Here is a 21,462-nt window from a genome sequence, read left to right as displayed (position 1 = left end):
GAATAGAAAAGAAGCAATCTTTCAGATCTATGATGAAAATCGACCAGTGCTCCGGTAATGCCGAGAGGAGGGGCAGTCCCATCTGAACGGGCCCTAAAGGCTCCATGCAATCGTTAATAGCTCTTAGATCATGTAGCAGTCTCCATTTACCAGATTTCTTTTTTATTACGAATATAGGGGTGTTCCACGGTGACGTGGAAGGGGCGATATGGCCCTTTTCTAGTTGTTCTGATACTAGGGCGTGCAACGCTGCAAGTTTTTCCTGTGGCAAGGGCCACTGAGGCACCCACACCGGAGCCTCGGTTTTCCATTTTAGTTTTATAGGTGTGGGTGGGAATCTCTCCTCAGTGGCCCCCATGAAAAACCCAAGCCTCGTCTGTCAGACTTGGGGGCAGCTTGTATAGGCTCCGCACGTCCGTGCAGTGAAGCTCCTAAACCCTTGCCGGGGGCACACCCCACCTCCTCTAGCAGTCGCCCAGAGGCTGGGGAGCAGCCGCCAATCAAAGTAACGTCCATTTGGGTCAGAATGTCTCCTCCCCACAAAGACACAGGCAGGGCTAATACATAAGGCTGGAAACTGCCTTGGCGTCCTTCCTCATCGGCCCAATGAAGGGCAGCTGCACTGAGCATGGGCGCTGAAATTTGGCCTATTCCTCTAATGGGCTCTTCCGCCCCGCTCGCTGGCCAGGTGGGGGGCCATTCTTGTTGTCTTATGATAGACCGATCGGCCCCTGTATCGAGCAGGCCCAAGAAAGATCTGCCTTGCACCTTAATGGTTAGCATAGGTCGAGACTCCAGGGACATATGGAGTCCCTCAAAAATCGCTCCACTGGATCCGAACCCTTTTTCCCCTCTCTGTCTGATTCTGCTTGGAAAGACTGCATGTAAGCTGGGTAAGAGCAGGAGCTGCGCCAGCTTATCACCTTCTGCAATGACTAAGGTGCCCCGCTGAGATTGAACCATAACTTGGGCACGGCCTGTGAAATCTGAATCTACAAGTCCTGGTATAACTGTTAATCCTTTCAGGGCCGTGGATGCTCTTCCCAATATGAGCCCTACAGTACCAGCCGGTAAGGGCCCCTTGAAGGAGGTCCCTACTAACTGGACACCGATGGAGGGGGTTAGTACGAGTCTGGAGGTGGCACAGAGGTCCAGTCCTGCTGAGCCGGGGGACGCACGAATTTGATCGGATCCTGTGTTGTCGAATGGCATGCAAGGGGGTCCGTCGAAAGGGCGGACCCCCTCTTCCCGTTTTTTGGAATCTGCTCGGGGCGGCCAGAGAGGCGTCTACCCTGCGCATCGAAAACCGATTTACAGTCTTCTGCGCGGTGGGGGCCTTTGTGGCAACGGCCACACGGCCTGGTTGCTGCACCTGGTTCGCCAAACCGTTGAGTGGCAGGGGGTTGACGTCTATTGGGACAATCTCTCTTAAAGTGCCCTGATTGGCCACAGCCATAGCACCCGTTAGACTTTGCCCCTAAGGTTCTCGGGCTTTTTGTAGCCACCTGTAGGGAGCTGGCTAGCATGGCAGCTAGACCTGCATTAGTTAAAGGGCTGCCAGCATCTCTACAGAGCCTGACCCACTCTGTCAAATTTTTTGCTCTGTTTTGTGCCAGGATAACTTTGCACTCCTTGTTGCACTGCTCAAAAATCATTTGCTTAACCACAGTCTCTGCTACTCCTGGATCTGAGAAGATTCTCTCAGCTGCGGTTTGCATCCTGGCTACAAAATCCGCAAATGGTTCTGTGGGGCCTTGGTGTATATTGCTGAGTGAGGCCTGAGCCTCTCCCTCACCTGTTAGCTTTTTCCAGGCACCCACAAAACAGCAGAAGATCTGGGCATAGACCTCTTGTGGGAAACCCGTTTGGTTCTGGGCATGGGCGCCTCTCCCCAACAGCATGTCAGCATTCCACCCGCCACGTCTCCCCGCCGCATTCCTTGCGGCCTGCTCTTCAGCTAACTCCTCAAACCATGCTTTCCAATCTATGAATCGGCCTGACGGCAAGCAAGCACGGGCTAGCTGAAAAATATCTGCGGGTGTATGATTTAGAGCAGAGAGGTTCTCGATCATGTTCAAGGTATAAGGGGCATTGGGGCCATACTGATGGACGGCCTGCCTCAATTCCCTCAATAGTTTGTAATCATATGATTCGTGCCGATTGCCACCTTGGGGATTGATAATAACCGGGTACATTTCTGAGACTGGCTGCGGCTCAAGTGGCTGGTAGCCACCCAGCATGCCAAAAGGTCTAAATGTTGTGAAAGGGTTCCATCTCCAGAAATGTCTCCCACCACTACCTAATGGCAAAGGGTCCTGAGGGCCTGTATACTCGGGCGGGGGGTACGGCAAAGGTTGCCCCTCCCCTGACCGACCCATCGGGGTTTCCGGGTCTGGCAGCAAAGGATAATTACATTTACTGGGCATGGCCACTAGAGGGAGCTCTCGGCAAGGTCCTTTGGTGGGACCGCCCAAGGCGTCAGTTGGGAGCTGGGGTGTCCCTGGGGGTGCAGCGGTAGACATTGGCGGGGCGGAAGGCCGCACGGGTGTGGCGGGAGGCTCCTCCCACTCAATTAGCGGGGATGCTTCCGCCTTCTCGTCAGTATCGCTATCTGACTCTGAGTCAGAGTCACTGGACTCCGGCGGTTTGCCCTTACAGGAGCCGTCCGCTGACGAAACTGACTGGGTTTCTTGGAGCGCGCACCGTGCTTCTTGCAAGACAGAGGACGGGCTTAGGCCGGTAGCCGATTCTAGTTCAAGGACCGCACGGACGGTCTCCCATATGGGTACTAGAATCGGGTCCATACACACGCCCGTCTGGCGCGCTCGGTCTATGTCGCGACCGAGCTTCATCCAAGAGGGTAGGCTAAGGCTGCCGGTGCAGGCAAACCAAGGGGCAAAAGTATCAACATCATCAAGAAAACGCTGAAGGGAGCTTTTCCTGACCGAGATACCCCGTTGTTTCAAAAGGTTCTTTAAGGGAGCTAAGAGAGGTGAACTTCCGGACTGCCCCATGATTGCAGTCGGCACTATACTTCAGTCACTCGGAGAGCTCTTCCGAGTCCCCCGGGGTCACCTGAAAACCCACGGGCCCTAACTATCATGTAATAAGACGCACTCACCTTCTCGCGTTGATCAGGCGCGGGAAGTCCGCCGTAAGCTCGACGCGCAGCGCTGCTCTCCTCACAGAGGGACCGTCGAGAGCGAGGCAGGAGGAGGAGCTTCCCCGTACGGGCCACCACTTGCCCGGCGCTGCCCCGCTCGGTCCCCGGTTCCCGGCCGGCGAGGGGAAACAGGGAAGGAGAGAGAGAGATGCAGACTGCGCGAACTAACCTGGTCATGAATCACGACTCGAACCACACGGCAGTTGTGAAAGCAAGCCCTTACTACAGCTAGATGAACATTCTGTGTTACTGGTTCCCACACGGGGCACGGCGCCTCGTGGGAGAGCAGCCTCGATGTGGCCGTCAGGCACGGCTCCTTGTGGGCTGTCTCACCCTACCCCGTCCGGGTAAGACCTTTTATACACAATTAACAACCAATAAGCTTCTAGGCTAGTATCGCGTATACAGGATTTCGATTGGTAGGAGCGGGTGGCGGATACATGCGTCACTATGCGGAAACAGGATGCAGGCGCCATCTTGGCTCACTCGATGGGCGGGGGTAACTCTAGAGCAGGCTGCAGCGCATACGCTAGGCCCGATTCGGGAGGCGGCTTTCTACAGTCATCCACAGTGTACAATCAATTGTTCACAGTACCATCACATAGTTGTGCATTCATCACCACAATCAATTTTTGAACATTTTCATTACTCAAAAAAATAAAAATTATAAGAAGAATAAAAATACAAGTAAAGAAGAATACCCAAAACATCCCATCCCCACCCCCCATTGTTCAACAGCTTCAGGTATTTATTTCTAGCTATTAAAATACACCAAAAACTAAAAAAGGATATCTACATATCACATAATAACCTCCAGAATGACCTCTCAACTTCATTTGAAATCTCTCAGCCACAGGAACTTTACTTTGTTTCATTTATCTTCCTCCTTTTGGTCAAGACTCTAGCATATTTTTAATCATCTGTGTGCCTTTCATTCCCATAAGTTCTGTTATTTTTCTTTGCATGTTTTCAGATTCTTCTTTACGCTTATTCAGTGTCTTATTTTTTTAATTCAGTTTTATTGAGATATATTCACATACCGAACAATCATCCACAATGTAAAATCATACTTTTCATACTGTCAGACAATGACTGTATAACTCATCTTCTTGTACAGTTTTAAAATAAACTTTTAAAACAAAGCATAGACTTTATTCCTGGTAGAAGTGGAAGGAAACGCACAGCAGACAGAACATTTTTATTTAAAGAAAAGCTATTCGGCCTTAGCACCCTTCTGTCTATAAAAGAATTAGAAATTTAATCAAATATTCACTTGGAAACTTTCTAATGGCACTTAAGATGTGCTTATTTTGCCCCAAAAAATTTTTTTTGAAGTAAGAGTCTTGGTTAGTTTTAAGCTTTAAAAATCTTTATTGAAATGGAAATCAAAAAGGAAGTTAATTCTGGCTAAAAAGAAAAAAAAAGATTCAGTGGAAAAATCTTCTGAGTGGACAAAATTAAACCATAATGTAATCTATTAGTGTTTAAAATTTATGTTTAAAATTCAAAAAACTAAAGTTATTAAGGGGAGGGAGGGGAACAATTTGCAAGTTGACTTGATGACCAGAAGTCTACATTAAAGCTGCAATAATGAAAGAAGGCAGTGGCATGACATATTTAAAATTCTGAGCGAGAAAAATTTCCAACCAAGAATACTTTATCCCGCAAAGCTCTCTTTCAAATTTGAGGGAGAGCTTAAATTTTTCACATACAAACAAATGCTGAGAGAATATGCTAACAAGAGATCTGCCCAACTGGAGATACTAAAGGGAGCCCTACAGACAAAGAAACAAAAAAAGGAGAGAGAGACATGGAAAAAGGTTCAGCACTAAAGAGATTCGGTATGGGTACATTAAAGGATATTAATAGAGAGAGGGAAAAAATATATCTGACAAACATAAACCAAAGGATAAGATGACTGATTCAAGAAATGCCTTCACGGTTATAACGTTGAATGTAAATGGATTAAACTCCCCAATTAAAAGATATAGATTTGTAGAATGGATAAATAACAATGAACGATCAATATGTTGCATACAAGAGACTCATCGTAGACACAGGGACACAAAGAAATTGAAAGTGAAAGGATGGGAAAAAAAATTTCATGCAAGCTACAGCCAAAAGAAAGCAGGTGTAGCAATATTAATCTCAGATAAAATAAGACTTTAAATGCAAGGATGTTATGAGAGACAAAGAAGGCCACTACATACTAATAAAAGGGGCAATTCAGCAAGAAGAAATAACAATCATAAATGTTTATGCACCCAATCAAGGTGCCACAAAATACATGAGAGAAACACTGGCAAAACTAAAGAAAGCAATTGATGTTTCCCCAATAATTGTGGGAGACTTCAACACATCACTCTCTCCTATAGATAGATCAACCAGACAGAAGACCAATGAGGAAACTGAAAACATAAACAATCTGATAAATGAATTGGATTTAACAAACATATACAGAACACTGCATCCCAGATCACCAGGATACACATTCTTCTCTAGTGCTCACAGAACTTTCTCCAGAATAGATCATATCCTGGGACATAAAACAAGCCTCAATAAATTTAAAAAAATTGAAATTACTCAAAGCACATTCTCTGACTGCAACGGAATACAATTAGAAGTCAATAACCATCAGAAGCTTAGAAAATTCACAAATACCTGGAGGTTAAACAACACGTCCCTAAACAATCAGTGGGTTAAAGAAGAAATAGCAAGAGAAATTTCTAAATATATAGAGATGAATGAAAATGAGAACACAACATACCAAAACCTATGGGATGCAGCAAAAGCAGTGCTAAGGGGGAAATTTATAGCACTAAACGCATATATTAAAAAGGAAGAAAGAGCCAAAATCAAAGAACTAATGGATCAACTGAAGAAGCTAGAAAATGAACAGCAAAACAACCCTAAACTAAGTAGAAGAAAAGAAATAACAAGGATTAAAGCAGAAATAAATGACATAGAGAACAAAAAAACAATAGAGAGGATAAATAACACCTAAAGTTGGTTCTTTGAAAAGATCAACAAGATTGACAAGCCGCTAGCTAGACTGACAAAATCAAAAAGAGAGAAGACCTATATAAACAAAATAATGAATGAGAAAGGTGACATTACTGTGGATCCTGAAGAAATTAAAAAATTATAAGAGGATACTATGAACAACTGTATGCCAACAAACTGGACAATGTAGAGGAAATGGACAATTTCCTGGAAACATATGAACAACCTAGACTGACTAGAGAAGAAACAGAAGACCTCAACCAACAAATCACAAGCAAAAAAATCCAATGAGTCATCAGAAAGCTTCCCACAAATAAATGCCCAGGGCCAGATGGCTTCACAGGAGAATTCTACCAAACTTTCCAAAAAGAACTGACACCAATCTTACTTAAACTCTTTCAAAACATCCAAGAAAATGGAACACTACCTAACTCATTTTATGAAGCTAACATCAATCTAATACCAAAACCAGGCAAAGATGCTACAAAAAAGGAAACCTACCAGCCAATCTCCCCAATGAACATAGACGCAAAAATTCTCAACAAAATACTTGCAAATCAAATCCAAAGGCACATTAAAAAATCATACACCATGTCCAAGTTGGGTTCATTCCAGGCATGCAAGGATGGTTCAACATAAGAAAATCAATCAATGTATTACAACACATTAACAGATCAAAAGGGAAAAATCAAATGATCATCTCAATAGATGCTGAAAAAGCATTCGACAAAATCCAACATTCCTTTTTGATAAAAACACTTCAAAAGGTAGGAATTGAAGGAAACTTCCTCAATATGATAAGGAGCATATACGAAAAACCCACAGCCAGCATTGTACTCAATGGTGAGAGACTGAAAGCCTTCCCTCTAAGATCAGGAACAAGACAAGGATGCCCGCTATCACCACTGTTATTCAACATTGTGCTGGAAGTGCTAGCCAGGGCAATCCGGCAAGACAAAGAAATAAAAAGCATCCAAACTGGAAAGGAAGAATTGGAAACTGTCATTGCTTGCAGATGATATGATCTTATATCTGGAAAACCCTGAGAAATCGACGATACAGCTACTAGAGTTAATAAACAAATTTAGCAAAGTAGCGGGATACAAGATTAATGCACATAAGTCAGTAATGTTTCTATATGCTAGAAATGAACAAACTGAAGAGACACTCAAGAAAAAGATACCATTTTCAATAGCAACTAAAAAAATCAAGTACCTAGGAACAAACTTAACCAAAGATGTAAAAGACCTATACAAAGAAAACTACATAGCTCTACTAAAAGAAATGGAAGGGGACCTTAAAAGATAGAAAAATATTCCATGTTCATGGATAGGAAGGCTAGGTGTCATTAAGATGTCAATTCTACCCACACTCATCTACACATTCAATGCAATCTTAATCAAAATTCCAACAATCTACTTTGCAGATGGAAAAGCTAGTAATCAAATTTATTTGGAAAGGGAAGATGCCTCGAATTGCTAAAGACACTCTAAAAAAGAAAAACGAAGTGGAAGGACTTACACTCCCTGACTTTGAAGCTTATTATAAAGCCACAGTAGTCCAAACAGCATGGTACTGGCACAAAGATAGACATATTGATCAATGTAATCAAACTGAGAATTTGGAGATAGACCCTCAGATCTATGGCCGACTGATCTTTGATAAGGCCCCCAAAGTCACTGAACTGGGTCATAATGGTCTTTTCAACAAATGGGGCTGGGAGAGTTGGATATCCATATCCAAAAGAATGAAAGAGGACCCCTACCTCACACCCTACACAAAAATTAACTCAAAATGGATCAAAGATCTCAATATAAAAGAAAGTACCATAAAACTCCTAGAAGATAATGTAGGGAAACATCTTCAAGACCTTGTATTAGGCGGTCACTTCCTAGACTTTACACCCAAAGCACAAGCAACAAAAGAAAAAACAGATAAATGGGAACTACTCAAGCTTAGAAGTTTCTGTACCTCAGAGGAATTTGTCAAAAAGGTAAAGAGGCAGCCAACTCAATGGGAAAAAATTTTTGGAAACCATGTATCTGACAAAAGACTGATATCGTGCATATATAAAGAAGTCCTACAACTCAATGACGATAGTACAGACAGCCCAATTATAAAATGGGCAAAAGATATGAAAAGACAGTTCTCTGAAGAGGAAATACAAATGGCCAAGAAACACATGAAAAAATGTTCAGCTTCACTAACTATTAGAGAGATGCAAATTAAGACCCAGTGAGATACCATCTCACACCAATTAGAATGGCTGCTATTAAACAAGCAGGAAACTACAAATGCTGGAGGGAATGTGGAGAAACTGGAACTCTTACTCATTGTTGGTGGGACTGTATAATGGTTCAGCCACTCTGGAAGTCAGTCCGGCAGTTCCTTAGAAAACTAGATATGGAGTTACCCTTCAATCCAGTGATTGCACTTCTCAGTATATACCCGGAAGATGTGGAAGCAGTGACATGAACAGAAATCTGCATGACAATGTTCATAGCAGCATTATTCACAATTGACAACCCAAACGTCCTTCAACAGATGAATGGATAAATAAAATGTGGTATATACACACGATGGAATACTACGCGGCAGTAAGAAGGAACAATGTCGTGAAACATATGACAACATGGATGAACCTTGAAAACATAATGCTGAGCAAAATAAGCCAGGCACAGAAAGAGAAATATGCTACCACTTATGTGAATTTTGAAATATGTAAAACAAATGGCTTGTAATGTAGAATGTAGGGGAACTAGCGATAGAGAGCAATTAAGGATGGGGGAAAGATAATCCAATAAGAACAGATAAGCTATTGTGGGTAAATTTAACGTTCTGGGAATGCCCAGGAATGACTATGGTCTGTTAATTTCTGATGGGTATAGTAGGAACAAGTTCACAGAAATGTTGCTATATTAGGTTACTTTCTTGGGGTAGAGTAGGAATGTGCTGGAAGTAAAGTAGTTATCTTAAGTTAGTTGTCTTTTTCTTACTCCCCTGTTATGCTCTGTTTGAAATGTTCTTTTATTGTATGTTTTTTTAAATTTTTTATACAGTTGATCCAAAAAGAAGAGTTAATTAAAAAAAAAAAAAAGGAAAAAATATGCAGCGCCCCCTTGAGGAGCTGGTGGAGAATGCAGGGGTATTGGCCTGCCCCACCTAGATGTTTGCTAATGTGCTCACAGACATAGGGGACTGGTGGTTTGATGGGTTGAGCCCTCTACCACAGGACTTGCCCTTGGGAAGACTTGCTGCAAAGGAGAGGCTAGGCCTCCCTATAATTTTGCCTGAGAGCCTCCTCCCGAATGCCTCTTTGTTGCTCAGATGTGGCCCTCTCTCTCTAGCTAAGCCAACTTGAAAGGTGAAATCACTGCCCTCCCCTCTATGTGGGATCAGACACCCAGGGGAGTGAATCTCTCTGGCAACATGGAATATGACTCCCGGGAAGGAATGTAAAGCCAGCATCGTGGGATGGAGAACATCTTCTTGACCAAAAGGGGGAAATGTAAGGAAATGAAATAAGCTTCTGTGGCAGAGAGATTCCAAAAGGAGCCGAGAGGTCACCCTGGTGGGCACTCTTACGCACAATAGAGACAACCCTTTTTAGGTTCTAATGAATTGGGGTAGCTGGCGGTAGATACCTGAAACTATCAAACTACAACCCAGAACCCATGAATCTTGAAGATGATTGTATAAAAATGTAGCTTATGAGGGGTGACAATGGGATTGGGAAAGCCATGAGGACCACATTCCCCTTTGTCTACTTTATGGATGGATGAGTAGAAAAATGGGGGAAGGAAACAAACAAACAAACAAACAAACAAAGGCACCCAATGTTCTTTTTTACTTTAATTGCTCTTCTTCACTTTAATTATTATTCTTGTTATTTTTGTGTGTGTGGTAATGAAGGTGTCACAGATTGATTTTGGTGATGAATGCACAACTATGTAATGGTACTGTGAACAATCCAATGTATGATTTGTTCTGTATGACTGCATGGTATGTGAATATATCTCAATAAAATGAATATTAAAATATATATATATACACATAGTGTCAGATTAATATTAATATGTACATGCATATATTAATATATGCATGCATAACTAATAAGCCAAATGAAGACAATAAAAAATATCAAAGACATGAATTGTATCTCTTTCAGCAAAAGGTTTAAGAAGTTGTTACCATTTTTTCTCAGTTAAGGTAACTAATACTCCTACTTGCTAATTTTAAATTCTTCACAAATTTTTACTAGATTTTTTTGTGAAAATCTTGTTTAAGAGTCAAGTAAAATGTCACCTCTCAGCTTCAGACTGAGTTTACAAGCTCCCTTTTGGCAATATAGTAGCTAGTAAGTCTTAATTGCCTAAAAATCACTGTACTCTTGAAGACAGTAATTACCCCAAAGAAAATATAATTTTAAAACTTCAGAATGGATATTCTAAGATTTGAGCCATTATGCAAATTAATTTTGTAAACTCTGAAATGATACTGAATAAGAATTATAGGGAAAATTAAGAAATTGGTTATGAGTTTTCAAATTATAATGGAATTTGAGGTAAGATCGCTTGTGCTACTTACTATCACAAGTGAACTGAGCTACCACATGTTTAAAGTGTCCAATTAAGTCAACAAGCCAAAATTCCAAGGGAGCCCTAACAAAAGGTTCTGCCATTTTATGGACTCAGGAGACCAGGGAAATGAGGAAGGGATAGGAGTGTAAAAGTTCTGAGTACTGAGTCAGAAAAGCATCTTCAAAGTTGCTCCCTCTTCTCCCTGATAAGGAGGTCTCAGCAGAGTGGCTGAAGAAGGAAGCCTCAGTTTTGAACCCCTCAGAAGGGAGGCACCTGGGCTAACAACACAGATACCTGTAAGAGCACGACTGGCCAGGACTGCCACTCCCTTCAGAGACTCCAGTGCATTGGCTGAGTACCAAGTCTGGTATGGAGAGGGCAGTTTTCCCCTGTGAGGCCTGTCGGGTAAAGCCTTTGAAATTGCCTGTGGTCAGGAACAAAAAAACACACACAGGGTTTTTTGGTCAGGAGCTGGACTCCTCATTTACAACTATATTTGTTACTTACAGCCATATTGGTTAACTAAAACCACCTTACATGTACATAGTTATTAGTTATTGTTTAATGACTTTTCATATATATTATCTAATCTTCAAAAACAATTCTGAATGTAGAAGGGGCAGATGTTGTCTCTCTTTAATAATTGTGGAACCTGAAGTGCAATGGTTTAAGTCTTTACTCAAAGAGAGATAACCACTACAGAATAGAGCCAGAAATAAAAACCAAGCTTCTCACTTCACATGATCCCTCTCAGTGAAGGAAGTAAGCTTTCTTATTACACCAGAAGTTATTACTCAGGATCCCAGTAGTATTCTTTGGGCATAAGAATTCAAGGAAATCCTAATTTGGACATACTATAACAAGGTCATTTAAGATTTTAAGAGTAAATAGTTAGGTAAGTAATAAGATGACTTTTTTTCTCTGACAATGCCATTATCAGTTTCTAATAGATAGAGACAACTTTTGAGACAATGTTTATGTATGTTTTAAATATATGTATATATACACACAAACTTATACAGACAAATAAGAATTCCACAAAGTAATTTAAAAGGCAGATATTTAGTCCAACAACTCTCTCACTGCATGAAACTTTTCTGCAATATTCAATGTGCATTTGAACATGCAGAATCCCTTGAATATTTTCTGTAGCAGAAAATCTGATTTTTTTAACAGCTCAAATTCATGTATAGCCAATTCTAATGAATAATAGGAAAAAACATTTTGTTTTTAAGTCAAATATAAATTAACAGCTCTTGCTTCTCTGAGATGGCCATGAGGATGTTCCCAGTCCAGCTTGAGAACATGACTGGGCTGGCCAGGAAAGGGGATGGCGGCATATGTGCATGCAAGAGACATGTGGAGAAGAGCCTACTTATCACCCAAGATCAGCATTCAACCAGCTGACCACCAGAAATGAATCTAGCTCTCCATGAAAGATGACCTCTGTCCTCCTACCAAGCTTTCCATGGCCCTGTTCATTTCTCCCAGTTAACCAAGAATGCAGTCCAGATTTATTTTGGAAAATGCTTCCTAAGATTTTGGTGATTTGGATGTACTTGTTCTAATCACTGGCCCAAAGCAGAGTTCATCTGTGGAAGCCCAGCTCAAAGACCATCTCCTCTGTGTTGTAGTTGATTCCTCCTCCTGGGTGACAGCAGGGCCCTGTAGGCATCTATCTGCTCAGCATGTAACTATGGCAGGGCCTGTATTCACTAGGAAATCAGGATACTGTATCTTGAATATTTAGATATTAACAGATTGGACATGCTGCTTTGGAAGGTGGAGAAAGTGAAGCCAGGCTGCCCCAAGGCACCTCAGTGAGTCAGAGGTAAAGCCAGACATCAATGCTCTCTCCACTCCACCATGACAGCCAATATGTAACTGATGGCAGAAAAGTAGAGATAGGGGTTTGAGAAATAGCATGTGTAAAATCTGTTACAGATTTTTGATGTTAAATACTTTAAATTCTCAAACATAAATGCTTAAAATAAAGATAGCAAGCCATTCTTCAGGAAAATCATAATGAAAATCAAATAAAAATTATATTAAAGAGAAATCTGAAAAGAAATTATTTGAGATTTAGATGGAATTCTATAAAAGTGAGCAGAACACCCTAAATATTGACAGAAAATTTGCCACTGGTACTCCATCCATCCCCTGCTTAGTTTACAACATCTTCCCATTTCAAATTCACATAGGACCTCCCAGGCTCCAACCTTCTGCAGACATGTACCTCCCTCCACTCTCTATTACATTGTCACTTGAGATGTGCCAGACTTGTGCCCAAAAACATTTGTTGCTTTGTACTATGTCAGAAACACCAATATCTCCAATAAGGACATGACAAAATGCTCAACATCATTAGCCATTAGGGAAATGCAACAATGAGATACCATTTCACCTCACTGGAATGACTATTATTAATAAAAACAGCAAATAACAAGTGCTGGTGAGGATGCAGAGAAATAGGAACCCTCATATATTGTTGGTGAGAATGTAAAATGGTGCACCTTTTAAGGAAAACAGTTTGGTGGTTCCTCAGAAAGTTAAACATGGAACTACCATATTACCCATCCATTCTACTTCTAGGTATATACACAAAAGAATTGAAAGCAGGGTCTCAGACAGATATTTGTTTACAAACGTTCATGGCAGCATTAGTCACAAAACCATGGAGGCAACCAAGTGTCCATCAATAGATGAACTGATAAGCAAAACATCATAAATACATACAATGGAATACTACTCAACCTTAAAAGGAATGACGTTTTGATCCATGCCATCATATGGATGAAACCTGAAGATACCATTTTGAGTGAAATACGTTAGACACAAAAGGACAGATATATGATTCCACGTGCATGAAATATCCAGAATATGCAAATTCATAAAGACAAAGAGTAGAATGCAGATTACCAGGGTCAGGGGTGAAAGAACGGAGACTTGATGCATAATGGATGTAGTATTTCTGTTTGAAGCAATGGGAGAGTTCTGATAATGGATGTGGTAGTAAAGGTAGCACAATATTACGGATGTGATTAATACTAATGAATGGTGTTCTTGGAAATGGCTGAGATAGGAAAGTTAATGTTGTATATATGTTTCCACAATTTAAAAAAAAAAGAGCAACTAAAGAGACAATGACAATTAAATGCAATACATAATCCTTGATGGGGTCTAATAATAGAGGAAAAATGACTCAAAAAGACATTATTGGGACACATGAAAAAACTGGAATACAGACTGTAAGCTTTATATCAATGTTAAATTTCTTGAACTTGATAACTGTACTTAAGGTGGTTACAAAAGAGAATATCTTTGTTCTTAGGAAATGTAAATGGAAGTATTAAGTGTTCAAGAAGCATGATATTTACAACCAACTCTCAAACATTCAAAAAACAGATAGAAAGATTGATAGACAGGTGGATAGATAGAATGATACAACATACGTGGTAAAATGTTAAAATTGGTGGATCTAGGTATGGGGGCAGGTATATTGGAGTTCTCTGTATGGGTTTGGCATGTTTTTGCAACTGTCCAGAAAGTCTGGAATTAATTCAAAATAAAAAGTTTTTTAAACCCCCCCAAAAAAATTATATGTATATATATATGATTTATATATATATATGAACTAACAATTCTCCATCCTGATATTATGCTTTATTATCTTCATAGCTCTTTTCATAGCCTGATAATACAAATATGTATATTTGTTTATTGCTTGTCTGGCCACTAGCATGTAAGAGGAAAAATTTATCTTGTCCATTGCTACATCACTAAGGCCTAAAATAGTGCCTGTTAAAAAGTCCATAAATATTTGATCAACTGGACTCTCAAAATGATTACTTAGAAAGGCAACACTCCTTTTTTTTAAATGTACAGCTCATCTTATAACTTTATAGTCACATCTTCTATAATTTAGAAATTCTCCAATTTAACTAGTGAAGCACACAAACTTAAGTTATACAATCTTATCTTCCAATTAAAACTTGGGGGACTATTTAAAAAAAAAACTGACAATCCTAACCTTTGGTTGGAAAATATCATATTAGTGTGTTCTTTAACTCAAAGGGTCTGTAATTGAAGTACTCTACTCAATAAGATGAATTTTAAAGGAAACTATACAAACTGATAAAGAATTCTGACACACAAAACAATGTATTCCATATTGTATAAAAATACTATTTTCTACTAAAATGACACATAATTTTATAATCAGAATAGTTGATATAATTTCTCAAAGGTTCCCTCTGTCCAGTGTTTAAGGAGAAACAAACCAATCAAAACAAAACCTTTTGACAAAAAACATTATCAATATCAAACTTACCAGATCAACAGTTGGTAAAACATCTTTCTTCTCTGGGTCATCAACTTCATCCTCATCAATGCTGTACTCCTCCATTGTTTCACCACTAACAAAGTGAATGACTCTCTTTGTGACCACCTTCTTTTTCCCTGTGACTCCCAGTTCTACATTGTCAAATCCTCTCCTGTTACTCATCTATATCAATAATTAAGAAAAAAATTATAAATATCAGAGTTTCAAGTGAGATTAACTTTCTTTCATATTAATTATTTGGTTTTATTTTAGGGAAGAAGATACCATAAACCAAACCCTAAACAACTATTCTAAAAAAATAAAACTTCATATATTCAAAAGAATACTTACACCATATAAGTAGTGTAATGAATAATAAAGCAAACTTCTGCCTACTCACCACCCAAGTAAAAAAAAAAAAAACAGTTTACATGAACAACTAAGAAATCAAGAACCACACTTCAAATCTTAGCAATCTCACTGCTGAATAATATGCAAAGATAAGCTGGACATCAATCATTTTAAAGAATTATGTCAATTATGGAAGAATTATTGTACAATATCAAAAGAAAATCATATAGACACACATACACATATGTTAGAAACATTAAATAACGGTTTTTATCAGGGAACTCTCCAAAGTCTCTTAGCTATGGTATGACCAAAACAAAAGCAGTTCAGTTTAACTCTGAACCTCTCCTTTTCTCAAAGCAGAAGTTCCAGATTAGAAGAGCTTTTAAGCCCAAGAAGGTATCAAAAATGGCTCAAGTGATGGAGGGAGTGGAGGACATTGTGAAGAATGCATGCTCTAACTAAAGATACTTAAATTCAAAAATTTTAAAACACTATACAGGCCAAATCAAATTCATTTGTAAGCCAAATCTGGGAAGCAGGCCACCAGTGTGTTACCTCTGGTGAACCTGCATATTTCTTAGTCAACAATTAAAGGTGAATACAGAATTTTCTTCACAATAAAGAGATTTTTACAAATATTTAAGCTATAATAATTTTTGAATTGTAATTGCATCTAAATTTAGCCCCTAGGTAATCATTAATTTTACTTCATACATATAACCATGCTCCAAACTCAGAAGAAATGCATATTGTGGAAGGGTAAAGAGTTTCTTTTCATCTTACCTAAAGCTTAAATTCCTAAGAATGTCTTTGTTATATCTTCTTACCAGAAGATTTAAAAAAGACACTGTACATATAATTGTGGAGGAAAAAAATACCTGATAACAGTAGTTACCCCTGGTGATGGGAATCAAGATGGGTTGGCAAGGCAAGGGAGTGGTCAAAAGGACCTTTTATTCTTTTTGTATTGTTGTTGTTTTATTTTTTATGATAACTTTTTCATGAATTACCAGTATAAATTTAAAACAAAATGGTGCAGGACAACAGGACTGCTATGATTACAGACTACTGTATCATACATATAGCATCTCCTACCTGACGAGGGCTGACCTTGCACCTGCCTCCCCTCTCAGGCACCCCTCCCTGTAACTCCCTGAAGCCACGCAGAGCTTTGGTTGCTGTAACCTTGAACACTGCCCGCCCCCAAGCACTATTTTGAGAAAACAGCACATACCCAGATGCTTTCCCAAAACTTGCTTGCAAGCCTCTGGCATCCAGCCACCTTTGTCCCCCAACCCTACAGAATCTAAAGCAGTTGCCACAGATGCAAACTCCAGTGAACTTCTTCAGGTCTCTATGTTCATTGAGAGGTAGCTGCACCCCTCTGTCCATTCCCCTAATAATTGCCTAAGGATTGATCACCCTGGACCTTAGTGCCTCTTTCTTAGGAATCTCAACAGCCCCAAACGTAGGGCAGTTTAGGGCAGTCCTGGCTGAGTCTCCCGCTATTTCTTCTTTTGGAATGAGTCCTGATGCTGTTTTAGTGAGATGCAACACACAATGTGGGTGGAATTCTCTAGGACAGTCCTGAATTCACAAATTTTGTACTCCCTAAAGATTCTTATACTTGTAGATATGACCAAACATAAGTTGAACACATGGTTGTTGTTCAGCCACTAGAAAAGCTCTTTGAACTGCAATAGCAGAAATGGGATTATACACGTAAAAACACTGGGCAAGAATTGCCCATTTACTCAAGTACAACCAACTTTATTTTTATGCATTTTTTCCTTTTAATCCTCTAAGATCCTTCTTAGAAAACAGACAGATATGGTACTTCTGTCTTTCACTTCCCAAAGATAAGCTTAGTCACTAGCCAGGATGTGAACCCAGGTATGTCCAACACAGAGAACACATGCATTGTTCCATGATATGCAGGGACATCATTGGCAGCAACTATAACTGCTGAAAAGCAAACTGCAGGTCATGAAAACCTTGATTATGCTGCATGGATTATTATAGGTAATTTGGGAAAAAAACTCAATTCCCCCTAGCCTGTCCTCAGGGTTCAAACAAATCCCAGCCTTTAAAAAGAAAAGATCAGTCCATTTGTTATGTCCATGAATGAAATGGAAAACAAATGGTACCAGGTCACCTTTCTTCTATCCCCAGGCCCCAAGCACTGGGAACCACTGCTACCCTCATCTCACATTTCCACTTAAGATAGATATGGTTTGTGGTCGCCCTGACATTGTTTCCTTTTGGACTATGACTTGGCTTTTTGGGTCTCTATTTCCTATGCAAAGGAAAACCAGAGGAGCCAAGTTAGATCTTGTTTCAGTTTGCTAAAGCTGCCAGAATTCAATATACCAGAAATGGGTTGGCTTTTTCAATAGAGTTTATTAGGTTACACAGTTGTAAGGTCGTGAAAATGTCCAAATTAAGGCACCAAGAGGAAAATAACCTTCTCTGGGGAAAGGCTGCTGGCATCCAGGGTTCCTCTGTCACATGGGAAGGCACATGGCAACATCTGCTGGTCCTTGTTTCCTGGTTCTGGTTTCAATGGCTGTCTCCAAATGTCTCTGGGTGTTTCTAAGCTCTCCTCTGGGCTTTTACTATCTTTTATCCTCTTCACAAAGGACTCCAGGAAAGCCCACCTTGAATGGGCTGGGTCACATCTCAATTTAAATAGCCTAACCAAATGGTCCCACCCACAATAGGCCTGCCCCCACAAGAATGGATTAAAAGAACATGGTCTTTTCTGGGGTATGTAACAAATTCAAACCAGGTCTCCAGGCCACACTAACTGGATGGATCTAACACCATAGCAACAGCCCCAGTCTTTTATAGCATATCACCACCCACCCCCACACCCCCATATCCCATCAGAGCAGAAGCAGCTTTTCACTTCTCCTTCTAGAGCACTTTCTCATTGGTTTAAATTTTCCTATTTCAAAGATACAAGTGTCTTTCATCCCTTCCTTAGACAACTTTAATGAATCAAAACATCCAGGCTAGGTTATAACTACTACTATAAAATTTACTGTCTTCATTAATCCTGACTCTTGACTACTATTCTTTTCCAAAGGTTAAAAAAAAAAAATCTACAAAGGGGAATACTGAAGCATGTCTCATAATTTTTATTCCAATCAATGTTAGCTAAGCATAAACAAAATTTTGAGTAATAAACTCTACACATAATATTTAATTAAAAAGACATTTGCTGTACTCATCGCATTCATGCAAACATTTTTATTTAATGCCTTTCTATAAAAAGTTTTAATACCATTTTTTCATAATAAAACCCAGTTTTTAGGTTTTTTATCTTAAGCAGAAGTCAGCAAAAAATTTCATTGAACAGAAAGTAAATATTTTAAAGCTTTGCAGGCAATACAGTCTATCACAACTACCAAACTCTGTGAAAGCAGCTATGGCCAATACATAAACTAATGGGTGTGTTTTATAATTAAAATTATAATTTTTAATAAATTATATATAATTAAACTATCTAAAAAAATCAGATGGCTAGCCAGATCTAACCAACAGGCTGTAGTTTGTCTACCTGTGCTCTTAAGGAACCAGATTGTGAAAGACAACCTTTGACATGTGACTCTAACCTCTATATGGGGAAAAAACAAACAAACAAACAAACAACAAAACAAAACAAAACAAAAACAGGCAGTGAAGGGAAGCATTAACTGGTAAAACCAACCAGAAAATAATTTGCTACAAAATTTCCAACAACTATAAATAAAACATTCTCTGGATTTCGCAAGTTGCATTTATACAAACAAATTATAAACCTGCAAGAAAGAAAATGTTCACTGTAAATTATACAAATTCCATTTTAACAAACTCCAAACATTTTAAAAGATAGTTTCAAAACACCAGGAAATTATGTGATACAATGTCAATTAACATTTTATTTTATGATTAACTAGACTGTAAATCTGGTTATCTTGTTCCTTGGGGCCTGTTTTTAATGGCAATTTTCCTTTTGGCATCTCTTATAGCACCCAATACTTCTTTGAAACATGTACTGCATTTTGGAATTCTTTATTCTGTGCTGTCTTTCCCCACTAGGCGGAAAGCAACATAAGAGTAGGAGCAGTGTATATCCTTCACTACATATCTTTTAGCCTTCAGTTGCTGTCATCTAGTAAGTACTTGGTAACAGAGCTGCCAAATAAATTAATAAATGAGTAATACTGCAATTTTAACTCCTTTAATAGTATTGAGACTGAAATTCTGTTTAAAAGTCTATTCAGAGAAACCGCTGGATAGAATGTCACAACAGGAACTGGATGGCCTGGTTAGAGGCCCAATTCTAAACACCATCTTCTATCTCTTCCTCCCTTCCCTACGTGGCACTTGGGGTTTTCTCAGTTCTGATGAACTGAAAAGGGGTACAGGATGGCAGCCTCTCCCTCCACCTGAGTTTCCACCGCAATGGCCTTTTTTCTTAGTCATCAAATCCCTGGGCATGGATCTGGGCTTCCCAGAGATATTACTGCTTCAGGAATGTGAATAAGAGAGCAAAAAGGGGAAGAAAACAGTTTGTATAGCATGAATTCATTTGTGTTTAACAAGAAGAGAAGAGATAATCTATGCATAGAAACTCCATGAAAGAATATACCAGAAATTTGACAACAGTTACTTTTGGAGAAGGGCAGTGGAAGTATTCTTAAGAACTTCTACTTCTTTCTCTACACATTTCTTTACAGTTTTAATAATCACTTTTTTTTTAACCAAGAATGTGTAAACACCATAATACCACTAAAACATAACAAACAGCCTACTTCAAAAAACATTCATCTGGCAAACCAGAAAAGTTGTTTACTTTGCTATTAGAGAGATTCAAAGGTGAAGGGAAAATGGAAAACAATATTTAGTAAAAGAAGGGAAATAAAATGGAACACACATCAAGAACTGTGGACTTAAAAAAAAAAAAAGTTCACTTCAAGTGTACCCGTCAACAACAGCAAGTCTCAACTTAAAATGTAAGCAGCAACCTAATCAATTAATGTTGCTCCCTGAATCCCTTCTTGCAGGTTACCTTGCTCCTTCTTAAATAAGAAAAACAAATAAACAAACAAAAAACAAAAAAAAACCAGGAAATTCATATAAAGACTAGATGGCGGGAAAGATTTTGTTCATGTAAAACAAATCTTATACTGTAAGAACCATACTCACATGGACTCCAGTAGTTTGGGGAAAATGTCTTGGTAACATTCAGGTAGCCTCAAAAATGGAGCTAATGAAAAAGTTCGTCCTCACTAAGGATGGGGAAATTTCTACATAGGAGTAACTCGAGGTTTTTAATGGCCAAAATTGTCTAGTCCTGAAACAATTTCAGTGAAAGCCATTTCTTCATTAGTTTTGCCTGCCAAAGTTCCTAAACTACAAATTCAGAGTAGCAACTCCAAAAGAAAACAAACCCCCAAAACTTCTCCCTCTGAACAATAACCACTAGCCACATGTGGTTAACGTGCACTTGAAAAGTGGTCAGTCCGAATTAAGATGTGCTGTACAGGGTTTCAAAGATTTAGCCCCAGAAAGTGTAAAATATCTCAAAATTTTTTCTATTAATGACATGTCGAAATACTTTTGATAGATTAGATTAAATAAATGTCATAAAACTAATTTCAACTGTTTCTTTTTAACTTTTTTCATGTGGCTCCTGGAAAATTAACAATTACATATACGGGTCGCATTTAATTTCTATGGACAACGCAGCTCTGAGCCTTTAGAAATGAGGATAATTCGACCCACTTCCTGGAGTTGTTTTCAGGATTAAGTGAAATGAAGCCTGTAAACCCTAAACTCGTAATAGCTATCAGCTAACCAAAGCAAGAGACCAGGTCAGGCACTTGCACAAGGTAAGGCTGAGAAGTGACTGAAGCCGCCGCACCACCCGGCTTCCACCTCCTCTAAGGACAGCCTTTCCAGAACGCGCTTTTTCTCGCTCGCACACTCCGGGAGCTGGAGTATCACGCCCGGGAACCCGAGGCCGCCCGGCGCCTGCAGCGCTGCTACCGAAG

General features: G+C 39.6%; 1 pseudogene; it reads right to left on the bottom strand.

Moving 5' to 3' along the window:
• The window catches only part of LOC119532412, a 237,897-nt pseudogene extending 222,654 nt beyond the window's left edge, over nucleotides 1-15,243 (bottom strand).
• Between the last annotated feature and the right edge of the window lie 6,219 nt (nucleotides 15,244-21,462).

The sequence above is a fragment of the Choloepus didactylus genome, chromosome 4 (genome assembly GCF_015220235.1).
Source record: "Choloepus didactylus isolate mChoDid1 chromosome 4, mChoDid1.pri, whole genome shotgun sequence".
NCBI lineage: Eukaryota > Metazoa > Chordata > Mammalia > Pilosa > Megalonychidae > Choloepus > Choloepus didactylus.
The sequence above is the reverse complement of the archived record's forward strand: the minus strand, read 5'-3'. Positions and strand labels throughout refer to the sequence as shown.